The sequence below is a fragment of the Podarcis cretensis genome, assembly GCF_951804945.1.
Source record: "Podarcis cretensis genome assembly, chromosome: 10".
Classification (NCBI taxonomy): Eukaryota; Metazoa; Chordata; class Lepidosauria; order Squamata; family Lacertidae; genus Podarcis; species Podarcis cretensis.
The window spans coordinates 31392560-31405856 of NC_137179.1; the positions used below are offsets into that span (position 1 = coordinate 31392560).

The following is a 13297-nucleotide window of genomic DNA, read 5'->3' on the forward strand; positions in this document are numbered from 1 at the left end:
GCGGCTGCCCCACTGCTCACGCTGGGCACCATGCCCCTGCAGGCGGCGTGCCACACCCCCAGGACGCGCGCCAGCCCTGCCCCCGCCTGCTCTCTGCCCCCCCCCCCCGGTGCCAGAGCATGAAGCTCCGCCACTGCGTCCCTCCCCCAGCTTCAAAGAGATTTTCTGATCACCCAGGCCTTTTACCTAACTCATGTGGTCTAGGCTTCTCAGTTTTTAAACAAGTGGTTTAACTTGGGGGGGTTCAGCGAGTTTTGGTATTTATATAGGATTTGATTTTTATGGTTTTATATATTATTGACATTTATGTTTTTGTTGTAATTTTCTCTCCTCTGAAATAAAAACATTTATAATTATATATCAGCTACTGAAAAACAGATTACATTTTTTAAAAAAAAATTATTTTAAATAAAAATAACCATTATGGAATTAGGTACACTTTAATTGAGACAATCATGCCAAACCGTGATCATTTGAATAGTTTCCAATTATCTGTAGCCTCCTTTATGTATTCTTTATAACCAGTTCACAATTATTCACAAACAATAACTTCAGGTAAATATATTATGAGACACTTAACTGCTTTTCAGAACATTTTAACCTATGTTTAGCTTAAAAAAAAAAAATCCAGCTTGGCTATTCCACCAAAGTGCAGACCAATTAATTCTAATTTGTTTCTATTAATTTTATATCCAGATACTGCACCAATTTGCTGAATAACCTCAGACAGTTCCCCCAATGATTTCACAGGGTTTTGACAGCTAATCATTATACCATCTGCATCTAGTTTGATCTTAATTTTGCTGCCTCCAATTCTCTCAGCAGTTTGGCTGCTGGAAGTAAATGTGAGGAGACTATACATCCCAAGGCTGTCAATAATTTAATTTATTTACATTACTTGAAGGTATCTGTGACCAATTATATTATGGCCATAGGCGCTAGTGGAGGAACGGGAGGGAGCGGACCGTCCCCGGCACCACTATTCCGGTAGGGTCCCTCCCCGGACACACGCCACGCACCCCCGCATGCACCGGGCACCACACCCCCACAAGTGGCGCATCACGCCCCCAGAACGCGTGCCATGCCCCTGCGGGCTGGCGCGCCAAACCCTCGCGGGTGGCATACCATGCCCCCAGGTGGCACGTCACACTCCCGGGGGGGTGCCATCCATGCCCCCTCCTGCTCTCCACCCCTGGAAGCAGAGCATGCAGCTTCGCCACTGGCCATAGGCTCATCCATACCAGCTTTGGTTGGTAAGACAGATATGGCCATTCCTGGATCAGGACAGCTCGAATACAGCTGTCTATACATTGGTAATCACGTGGTTGAATTAAAATTCTGGCTTTAAAAGTCATCTCTCTTAATCATAAACTGTGTCGTATTAAAATATTTGCTGGGTTTCTGATGAGGTCTCTCACAAGTGCTAAAATTTAGAGATGATTTATTTATTTATTATTTATTTTTATTTATCTTTTTATTTTTATTTGGGGCTGGCCTTATCTGAGATACTTTTTAATATTGGTAGGAAAGTTTTAAAACCATGGAAGGTTAATGCACATAGTGCTGGAAGCAAACTCAACCTTTTCTACAAGAGAAAAACAACTAAGCAGGTGTCAAGTGAAGTGCTAAAACTGGTACAGAAAACACTGTAACCACAGGTGTAGCTAACTGTATTCAGCACTGTGTAAACCACAGCTTTTGAAGCAATCCTAAGCATTGCTTGTTTTTGTTTTTGCTTGCAGTTAAATCAACCCCTTGCCAGTGGTGTGTTTTTTAAAGGTATTTAATTCAAGTATTGTCACTTAAATTGAAGCTTGCATTTTTAAAGTAGTCGTGTACTTTTGTTGTGTAAAATAATGCACAGGAGATTGGCATCACTTTTGATGCAGGTATAATTTTGATTTGACATACTGATGTCGCTATTGAGTCAAAATGAAATACAAGTATATTATCTTCCAGGGCGTGTTTGAAGATGATTAATTTGGACACAAGGAAGTAGGACAGCATTTCACAAGAGAAAGTGAATGGAAGTTAAGAGCTGAAAGCCATAGAACCCAAAAACATGTGTGTTAACTAACTCCTCTTAGAGGAACATTTCAAAGCTGACATATTTTATTATACCATCGTACAGCATACACATAAGTCCCCTTCACATATGTATTAAGTTCCAACCTTTACCAAAAGGTACACCCATTATTTTATATCATACTGTGCAACTCTGCTATGATTGTGACAGAACATGTTTCGTTATTTTTTCAAATTACTTTTATTACTTTTCCAAATTATTACAAATCAAGTCAAATTAAATTAATTTAATACAATTTCTTAAAATCAGGTTTCCCGCTCCTGTTCTGAACATATGATCATCATCATTGCCTCACATTGCCACAGTTGACATCCTTCACTTGGCGTCAAACATTCTTCCAGCACCTCCGTTACATCTTATAAATGAGTACAGTGGTACTTTGGGTTAAGTACTTAATTCGTTCTGGAGGTCCATACTTAACCTGAAACTGTTCTTAACCTGAAGCACCACTTTAGCTAATGGGGCCTCCTACTGCTGCCGCGCCGCCGGAGCACAATTTCTGTTCTCATCCAGAAGCAAAGTTCTTAACCTGAGGTACTATTTCTGGTTTAGTGGAGTCTGTAACCTGAAGCGTATGTAACCCGAGGTACCACTGTAATCCGTTTCACGTGTGTAGTCCTTCATATAGACCTGGTGTGCTGGGAGAGTTAATTATTATCATCCATTGTTCAGTTCTTTGCAGTGTTCATCTGGATGGTAAAAGGTCACATTCCATTCCTTCCGCTGTTTACCGACTAGTGCACAAGCTGTGGCCATAAATAACTCGCTGAGTGCATACCTAGTCTCCCATCACTAAAATTCCGCTCTGTAATCCTTCCTTGGCACACAGTTGAAAACAAGATCTTTTCTCAATTTCAGCCTCTTTGCCAGATCTGTTCAGCAGCCTTTCATTCTTTTATCACTGCACCAACAGCACTCCTAGTCCAGTCCAGGAATAATTTTAAATAAAGTCCATTCAACCTCGGTTGAGGTGGGAGGGCATAGTAAAACCTTGATAAATTCCTTGTTGAGTATAAAACAAAAGCCTCCCCCCTCTTTTCCAAGGTAACAAACAGAATAACATAACAGTAGCTACACACATCTCTTTCATTTTGCTGGGGTGGACAAGAAGAAAGGAGACCATTTGAAAACTATATGAAAGCACAAAGCACCTTGTCCTCCCCCTTCCTTTCCCGGCTGTGTAAGGATTCTCAAGCTTCAAAAAAACCATTCAAGTACCTTCAAAGAGCCAAGCCCAGTCCTTTCGGCAGCTGGCTGATTGCAGCCCTTTAGCATATGTTGGTCCGGGGCGCCTCTTAATTAATACCAATTGTCCAAATTATGGAGGAACCAAGCGCAAATCATGCCAAAGACGGAGACTCATCCATGGCAGGGACACACTCCCAGGTCGCACCAGCTCTGCCTTTCAAGTTGGCAGACACAGGCTTGAGCGGCACAGTGGGATGCAGGGAGCTCCCCAGACCCCACTGGGGAACATTGCCAGGATTTTGGCCTCATGAATCCTGGCTTTCCCCTGCCTGAACCTCCTCGCTGCCCACAGAGGGCAGTGAGGAGTGACCACCATTGACACATGACGTAGCCGGACACCAGAACCAAGTGTTTGTTAAAACTCTTCAGCAGAATCAGCTCAAACCAGCCTAAGAAAAATTAATTAGCCAGTGTGATGATGACTAGCTTTAACAAACATGGAAGGTAAATTATATTATGGTGTCATCAATAAGGAAACTAACCATTTCCAAATGAGCTGATAAATTAAGTTTCCTTTGAACAGCAATTGATTTGGGGCCTCACTTGCCAAGAAGTCTTGCTTGCATAATTATATAGTTCTAAGTTACACTTGTACTGCCTGTTCTGGAATTCTATTCCATGGAGCCTTGCTTAGATTCATGCAGCATTAAATTTTAATGCAACCATAACTTCAATAGCTTCTTTTTATCAAATGTGAATACTGCTGCAGAGTAGGTATAATATTGACAGGAAATACAGTATAATGAGCAATAAAAAGGAGACTAAAGTTTATAAAATGTATCTTACAGTGATATCAGCTTTCTTTTAAACAGTCCTGTGGAAGCCTTGTGAAATGACTAGGGAACAGTAGTAAGTGTTCTAATAGAGAGTAGTGCTGAGTTGTTATTGTTCAAGATGTGTTCCTTTCTGTTTTATACCACTACATTAGTCTCCTGCTTTTACTTTCTTATCTTTTAGAATTTTTCTCCTCTTCTTCTAGCATGAAGAAAATGTAGATAGATACAGAAATTTGGAACAATTATATATCTTCCTTGTTGTATGTTTGTGAACTCCAAGCTTATAAGTCACTCTTTACTTCTGTGAATCCAGTCTATCAGCCTCTACAACAAATTCTTCTGTCCCCATTCAAAATGATGGGAAACCAGGGTTTCCTGATACATAAATGAGCCCTGGTGAGCCTCAAACGAAAGGAAAGGAAAGGAAGCGAAAGGAAAGTCCAATGCTGTAAAGAAAAATATTGAATAGGAACCTGGAATGTAAGAACCATGAACCTGGGTAAGTTGGATGTGGTCAAAAATGAGATGGCAAGAATAAACATTGACATCCTGGGCATCAGTGAACTAAAATGGACGGGAATGGGCGAATTCAGTTCGGATGACTATCATATCTACTACTGTGGGCAAGAAACCCATAAAAGAAATGGAGTGGCCCTCATAGTCAACAAAAGAGTGGCGAAAGCTGTACTGGGATGCAATCTCAAAAATGATAGAATGATCTCGATACGAATCCAAGGCAGACCTTTTAACATCACAGTAATCCAAGTTTATGCACCAACTACTGGTGCTGAAGAAAGTGAAATTGACCAATTCTATGAAGACTTACAAGACCTTATAGAAGTGACACCAAAGAAGGATGTTCTTCTCATTATAGGGGATTGGAATGCTAAAGTAGGGAACCAAGAGATAAAAGGAACAACTGGCAAGTTTGGCCTTGGAGATCAAAACGAAGCAGGGCAAAGGCTAATAGAGTTCTGTCAAGAGAACAAGCTGGTCATCACAAACACGCTTTTCCAACAACACAAGAGACGACTCTACACATGGACATCACCAGATGGGCAACATCGAAATCAGATTGATTATATTCTCTGCAGCCAAAGATGGAGAAGCTCCAAAAACAAGACCGGGAGCTGACTGTGGCTCAGATCATCAGCTTCTTATAGCAAAATTCAAGCTTAAACTGAAGAAAGTAGGAAAAACCACTGGGCCGGTAAGATACAATCTAAACCAAATCCCTTATGAATACACAGTGGAAGTGAGGAACAGGTTTAAGGATTTAGATTTGCTGGACAGAGTGCCTGATGAACTATGGGTGGAGGCTTGCAACATTATACAGGAGGCAGCAACTAAAACCATCCCAATGAAAAAGAAATGCAAGAAAGCAAAGTGGCTGTCCAACGAGGCCTTACAAATAGCGGGGGAGAGAAGGCAAGCAAAATGCGAGGGAGATAGTGAAAGATACAGGAAATTGAATGCAGATTTCCAAAGAATAGCAAGGAGAGACAAGAAGGCCTTCTTAAACGAGCAATGCAAAGAAATAGAGGAAAACAACAGAATGGGAAGAACCAGAGATCTGTTCAAGAAAATCGGAAATATGAAAGGAACATTTCGTACAAAGATTACCATAATAAAGGACAAAAGTGGAAAGGACCTAACAGAAGCAGAAGACATCAAGAAGAGGTGGCAAGAATACACAGAGGAATTATACCAGAAAGATATGGATGTCTCGTACACCCCAGATAGTGTGGTTGCTGACCTTGAGCCAGACATCCTGGAGAGTGAAGTCAAATGGGCCTTAGAAAGCACTGCAAATAACAAGGCCAGTGGAAGTGATGGTATTCCAGCTGAACTATTTAAAATTTTAAAAGATGATGCTGTTAAGGTGCTACACTCAATATGCCAGCAAGTTTGGAAAACTCAGCAGTGGCCAGAGGATTGGAGAAGATCAGTCTACATCCCAATCCCAAAGAAAGGCAGTGCCAAAGAATGCTCCAACTACCGCACAATTGCACTCATTTCACACGCTAGCAAGGTTATGCTTAAAATTCTACAAGGAAGGCTCAAGCAGTATGTGGACCAAGAACTCCCAGAAGTGCAAGCTGGATTTAGAAGAGGCAGAGGAACCAGAGACCAAATTGCAAACATGCGCTGGATTATGGAGAAAGCTAGAGAGTTCCAGAAAGACATCTACTTCTGCTTCATTGACTATGCAAAAGCCTTTGACTGTGTCGACCACAGCAAACTATGGCAAGTTCTTAAAGAAATGGGAGTGCCTGATCACCTCATCTGTCTCCTGAGAAATCTCTATGTGGGACAAGAAGCTACAGTTAGAACTGGATATGGAACAACTGATTGGTTCAAAATTGGGAAAGGAGTACGACAAGGCTGTATATTGTCTCCCTGCTTATTTAACTTATATGGAGAATTCATCATGTGAAAGGTTGGGCTGGATGAATCCGAAGCTGGAATTAAGATTGCCGGAAGAAATATCAACAACCTCAGATATGCAGATGACACAACCTTGATGGCAGAAAGTGAGGAGGAATTAAAGAACCTTTTATTGAGGGTGAAAGAGGAGAGCGCAAAATATGGTCTGAAGCTCAACATCAAAAAAACGAAGATCATGGCCACTGGTCCTATTACCTCCTGGCAAATAGAAGGGGAAGAAATGGAGGCAGTAAGAGATTTTACTTTCTTGGGCCCCATGATCACTGCAGATGGTGACAGCAGCCACGAAATTAAGAGACGCCTGCTTCTTGGGAGAAAAGCAATGACAAACCTGGACAGCATCTTAAATAGTAGAGACATCACCTTGCCAACAAAGGTCCGTATAGTAAAAGCTATGGTTTTCCCAGTAGTGATGTATGGAAGTGAGAGCTGGACCATAAAGAAGGCTGATCGCCGAATAATTGATGCTTTTGAATTATGGTGCTGGAGGAGACTCTTGAGAGTCCCATGGACTGCAAGAAGATCAAACGTATCCATTCTTAAGGAAATCAGCCCTGAGTGCTCACTGGAAGGACAGATCGTGAAGCTGAGGCTCCAATACTTTGGCCACCTCATGAGAGGAGAAGACTCCCTGGAAAAGACCCTGATGTTGGGAAAGATGGAGGGCACAAGGAGAAGGGGACGACAGAGGATGAGATGGTTGGATGGTGTTCTTGAAGCTATCAGCATGAGTTTGATCAAACTGCGGGAGGCAGTGGAGGACAGAAGTGCCTAGTGTGCTCTGGTCCATGGGGTCACGAAGAGTCGGACACGACTAAACGACTAAACAACAACAACAAGAGCCTCAAACTCTTACGCTTCCCCCTCTCCACTCCGCTTCTCTTTTCAGTTACCAGAGGGGAGAGGATTGGAAACATCTTCTTCCACTTTTGAACTAACAGTTTTCCACACTGCCTGAACTTGGAGAAGCATGGTTTGCTTAGGTCACAGAGCCTTTTGGGCTTGTGAGTGCATTTGAAAAGCAGAAAAACTGTTTGGGGCAGCATATGCACAATGCAACCATGCATATGGGTATGATCTCAGAAACAACACAACCACATGCACACACCCAAACCTAATTATTTTGGGATGGGAGAGAATCTTCCTGAAGACTGAGTGCAGCTGGGGAGGCAACAGTTAACCTTCCTTTCCCATCTGCAGTCTCCAGGAAGCCGCCTCCCTCCCCTGCTTAAAAAAAAAAGGCTTGAAATAAGACATCTAAGGAAGCCCAACTGCAGCATATTTGGGAGGGAGGCCACAGCTGGGGAAGAAAGGGGTAATCCTCCCTCAAAATCACTCCCTCCCCCCTCACAAAAAAATGGGCTGGAAAGAAACCTATTATAGCCAATGGAGGGATTCTTGGAAGCCTAATTGTGTCACAGGAGGGAAACACAGTGGAGTAAAGGGAGGTTAATTCTTTCCTCCCAGTTTGTAAACCCACTCCATAATCCTATACCCCAGTCAAGCTTGAAAACAGCTTTCTACTGGCTACAATAGAAGGCTTATTTCAAGCTTAATTTGAAGGGGGGAGGAATATGAGGAGACTGGACCCTGTGCAGAGCCGACCCACCAATAAGGTGGGGTGAAGCACCCGCCCTCAGGTGGTGGAAGCCCCACCACTTTTGCTGCCTTGTGGAACACTCCTCCCCTCGCCAAGTTTGGAAAAAGGGGGGCGGGGGACACGTTCCCCTTTTGCCTTAGATGGCAACACGGGATGAGCCACCCCTGGCCTTGTAAGTGCTCATGAAGCCTTCTGAAAGTGCATGTATGCCCACAGGTGCCACGCTGCCAATCCATGGTTTAAACTATGGTTAGAGAGAGCAAGTCAGAATCAAATGATGGTAACAAAACCTGCCTTGTTGTGAAACCACCTTTTGAACAAACCAACCAGAGTTCCCCCAAGTTCAGAAATCACAGGGAACTATGGTTTGTTTAAATTTGGAAAGGAAAGCCTTGGTTTGCCTCCATGCAAGCACAAAAGAGAAGGAGAGAGGAGGGAGCCCATATGAGCCCAAGGCTTGCTGGGGCTCAGTCACAGGGTGTAAAACTAAGATTTCCCATTACATTTGAACAGCACCTTTAAAATGCAAGTAGTCCTAGATTAGTAGTGATTGGAAAGAAAGGTTAAGAAACGAATCAGAGTTAACTCTAGCAATAACACATTTTACACTTGAACAAAATACAATAAAAGTTGAGAATAACAAGTATAGTTACTTTCTCATTAGGTTAGAAGTAGTAGGAATATATTCACAAGGGGAAATTCATTTTTTGACAGAATATTAAAGTTTCCAGGTATTAGTATGGAGATTGGAAGATCAACACTGTGAAATTTGACTAGAGGGCTAGAGTTTTTGGAGGACCAACTTATTAGATTTAAGGGAAAACAAGGATTAACAGTGATAGATTCACTAGACTGAGAGAAGTATGTTTGGTATTTCACAGCAGATGGAATAAGAAAAGCAATTTTCTTCCCACCAGCATGACTTTGTTATTTATGCATCATGATGCCAGAAATTATTCCTAAAACCTATTACTGAATAATTCCTCAATAAAATATACTTTTGCATATAGGTAAGAAATTAAGGCTGCAATGCTACATCCACCTACCTGAGAGCAGTTCCAACTGAGCTCAATGGGACTTAGTTTTGAGTAGACATGTGCAAGATTGCACTGCCAATGACCTTTAATAGAAGGATAAATTCCTTCACAATATATGATTTCCTAATTTTCTACCTGAAGCTTCTATTAGGGTTTGAACTGTTCCCACAAAACAAGGGAATCAATTACAGCCATGCGGGGAGGAATCAAAGACAGAAAAGGTAGCTAGCTACTCAATTGGATTTGGTTACCAACATGTTTTGAGGAAGCTCTTTATCAAGGGGAAATTTTTTACACTCAATGAAAACTATTCGTGACCATGTTTAAGCTGCAACACACCAAGGCAGACATCTATGAAGCAAGTGCGTGCAGTTAGGCAAATAGAGATCTGTTCCAGTTCTCCTTTTTTAAATCCAAATTAGGTCTTTGTTTGTTCTCTCTGCAGCCAGGGATGATGACTGAAGCTGGATAAGACTGATGTAAGAATGTTCAGTAGATTTTCCAGTGCTTGTTTCTACTAATGTAGTTAAGATTAACCAAAATTTTGGATGCAACATTAGATTGTGGTTAATTGAAATTGGAAACCACACAAGAGGAGGACAGCTAAAGCAGTGCAGTAGTCCAAGGCTTGTGCATGTAGCAGTAACCCATTTTTTCATAACGTCCAGACCAGACCACCGTGTTAATTCCTTATTTTTAAAACAGGAAATAAATGCATTTTCTCAAGCATCATGACACAGTACAATATCTGGGTCAATATTGACATAAATGGTGATTGAAGTGATCCTTAATTAGTCAGCAGCAGTGACTTGAAACTGTGAGGTACTTCATACAAGTAAGAAGTATGATTAATTATGAACATTGAAAAGGGAGGAAAGAGCATACTGCTCAGAAATGAAATCTCTATTATGTGCATGGAAAACAAAACAAATTCAATTTGTTTATCTCTAGTTTTTCAAATTATAATATTGGCAGGCTTTGCCTATGCCAATTTTTGCAACATGGAGATGATATCTTTTCAACTCCCCAATGGGGTTTTGCTGAAGATTTCACACCAGACCATAGTGGCATTAAGTCGTATCTTATGGAGCTCCTTCTGAACAGATTGTGGCAAGTACTACTGATATTAATAAAAAGGAAAAGCTGCACAGCGGAAAGAGGGAAAGCTAGTATAATAGGATGCCTTTCAAAGGAACCTATTGTCACATATCCAAGTCTCTTTCCAAAGCAGTCGCCATTTACAATAAAAAGTGTAAGATGAGAAAGTATTAGACAGCAGCCATGTGTACTAATGCTTTAATGGGATTGTTTTATTATGGATGTTTTATATTTTTATATTTGGGTAACCTTTTTATACTTTGCAAACCACTTAAAAGCCTATTTTGACATTGGGGTGTTGGCATCTGTCTGTCTCAAGAGACAATGGAGTGCACCTCTGGGGGTGAAATCAAACCGCTGTGTTAGCAACACAGAAAGCCACTCCCGAATTTAGGAGGGGGGGGTGTTGCGGGCTCATGACCCCGCCCACACTCTTGCGGGGCTGGCGCCAGCCCCGCGGCATCAGGGGATTCCCATTACTATTCATCTCCTGCAGCGTCAGCCAATTGGCTGGCGGCAGGGGCGGGCCGACCTAGGGGCACTTAAGGTCGGGGCAGCCCCTGGCTCACCCCTTTCCCTCCTCTACAGCAGCTGCGATATCTTGAAGGGTAGTTCGTTAAAGGACTCCGAGGGGCGTCGCCTCGTCCGAAACCTACGGAGGCTAGGGCCTAAAGCGCGCTCCCGAGCGGTAACCCCTCGGGGAGCGCCTAGGGATGTGCATCTCGGGGGCTCCCCCTGCTGGTGTTTAACCCTTCCCAGTTAGACCGGATAGTCTGTTAGGGCCAATGCCTAAGCCAATACCGCTCTTACCTGTAATCAATAAAGTTGTGGCCATTTTTCACCCATTAACCTAAATTTCTGGTGTCCGGTGTCTTTATTTACTCCATCTGGGAGGGGGCGGGAATAGCCACGCAACTGACCTCCCTGGAGCGATGTGTACCAGGTGCCATTCAAGTGTCGTAGGGACTCCACTCCAAATTTGTGTAGGGTTTACTCCTTAGCCTTTTATTCTCCTGAAGATGTCCCACAAGGCAGCGGAGGTTTAGGATCAGAGTTTTCCTGATCTTAGATGGGCTACCTTCACAGGTTGAGGAGCTCCATCTGCCCCTCACTTCCCTCTAAAGCACGTGCAGGACCTGCCTTATTCTCCGTTTCGTCTGCTCAATCCACCAGAGCCTGCCTTTGCATGCAGGGCAAGTACCTAAGCCACCATGGGCCTGAGACCCATGGGCTACCTTTACTTGGTTTAGCCAGCCAGCTGAAGCCATTTTCTAGGGTTTGGCTGCTGTTATATAGTGACAGCTTCTAGGAGCCACAGGGAAGAGCTGAATGCAAGATGGAGACCAAAGGTGGACAAACTACCCCTGAAGGAGCATGGCATGCCATGTCCACCACCAGAGGTACTACCCCTTCTCTAACACCTCATACACTTCAACTTTCAGTAGTATATTAATTATTAATTCAAATAAATCATTTGGTGGTTGGAAGACAGAGCTGCATGCAACACAACACATGCACCATTCCTTTCATTGTGTGCTCCCAAAATCTTCTCTGCTCTAGAAAGTTCCCCAACTCTCAGGAGCAGATTTTGAGGGTGCATAGGCAGTTGCAGAAGAGAGGTGGGGAAGTTGCATTGTTCAGGTTGGTTCATATAGGTAGAGGCGGTCCTTGAGGTATTGCAGCCCTGAGCTGTTTGAGGCTGTATAGGTCAAAGCCAGCACTTTGAATTGGGCCTGGAAACTAACTGGCAACCAGTACAGTTGGACCAGGATCGGTGTAATGTGCTCAGACAGTCTTGCCCTGATGAGCAGCCTTGCCACCGAATTCTGCACCAACTGAAGTTAGCTACCATGGCTAACTGCCACTAACAAACCTATCCCTCCACAGCATTTCCTAACCCCTCATTTAAAGCCATCTGTGCTGCTGGCCTTCCAAACATCCCATGGCAGCATATTTCATGATAATTTTTCTCTGTGTATACAAGTACTACCTTTGGACTGTTCTGAATGATGTCCAGTTTTATTGGCTGATCCTGAGTTGTTTCATTATGACATGGGGGGGACGGACGGACGGACGGACGGACGGACGGAACAGACTTCCCACTCTCTTCATAGCAATCACAATGTTTTAAACCATAAGAAAAACTTGTGTGGGTCTATGTTAAGAAAAGAGCCACAGGTTGCTTCATAGAATCCAGTAAATCAATCCATTGACCTGTGGTCCTCCAGATGCTGCTTGACTATCACCTCTGACCATTAGCCACTCTGATTGAGGCTGATGGGGGTTGGAGTCCAACAAAATATGGAGGACCACCCCTGCATTAAGTAATCATACACAGACTGTAAGGCTGCATGCAGGGATTTGTTGCCTTTTAATTACTTTTATATAGTACAAAGCTTTGCAGGTGTTTTTAAGCACTGAAGAAATAAAAAATACTATTATGATAGTAACTTCAAGAGCTTCAGTTATGAGGCAGTCTATAATTTCAATCAATCAGCCAACCAACTAACTAAATATTAGCCATTCAAGAGACTGAGCTGTAGATATTAATAATTTAAACAAGAAGCAGGCAAAGGTAATTAGATTCTGGAATAATTACTAAGGAGCTTGGCAATTACCAACTACAATCAGGATCCCAAAATGCTGGAACTTGTGATATTGTAATTTGTATTCTTTAAACTTATTTTGTAATAAAATTAATGAAGGAATAATATTATTAAACAAAACTCTTGCTGTTTCAGAATTAAGGCTGCTGGCAGCAAAGAACAGTCTCGTAAAAGATTGCTGCGTCTTATTTGTCATTGAGACATGGCTTCAACCGTCCATACCAGACACGGCTATTCAGTTGGAAGGCTGTGTGGTACATCGTCATGACCGAGGCATGGACTTCGGAAAAACCAAAGGAGGGGGGCTGTGTGTATATGTGAACAAATGCTGGTCCAATAATTCTAAGACCGTGGGCAGTTACTGTTCACCGGATTTGGAATATGTGGCTGTTAAATGC

The 13297-nt window shown here is 42.7% G+C and overlaps 1 protein-coding gene across 4 annotated transcripts in view; it reads right to left on the minus strand.

The window, feature by feature from the left end:
- Window positions 1-13297, minus strand: part of ENTHD1 (ENTH domain containing 1) — a 39503-nt gene that overhangs the window by 9757 nt on the left and 16449 nt on the right. The gene's annotated exons all lie outside the window — the stretch shown is intronic.